We start from the raw sequence: 341 nt of genomic DNA, 5'->3' as shown, positions 1-341 counted from the left end.
GAACTGAAATTCTCAGTTCCACCTGGTTCCACGCGCATGTCCGGGAAACTCATGAATATTCATGTTTGCTCCGCCCACTGAAACCGAAAATCTCGTAACACCGGCACTGACCCAGATCCGGTGTGATGGCGTCATTACGCCGGTTCTGGGTCAGCGCCGCCACACGCTCACGTCATGATACTGTCTTGAATGTGCGTCCACAAGTGACGCAGTAGAGACGAAAATGTGGAATAAAGTCGGTATTTTCATCTTGGTATACTTTTCTGGACCTTGAACGTAGTAGTTACCTTGCTGTCTATGGGAGGGTCAGAGAGCCCTCAGATTTCATCAAAAATATCTTA

The sequence above is a fragment of the Sinocyclocheilus anshuiensis genome, unplaced genomic scaffold, assembly GCF_001515605.1.
Source record: "Sinocyclocheilus anshuiensis isolate Anshui unplaced genomic scaffold, SAMN03320099.WGS_v1.1 scaffold1365, whole genome shotgun sequence".
NCBI classification, from domain to species: domain Eukaryota; kingdom Metazoa; phylum Chordata; class Actinopteri; order Cypriniformes; family Cyprinidae; genus Sinocyclocheilus; species Sinocyclocheilus anshuiensis.
This window is presented reverse-complemented; position numbering follows the sequence as displayed.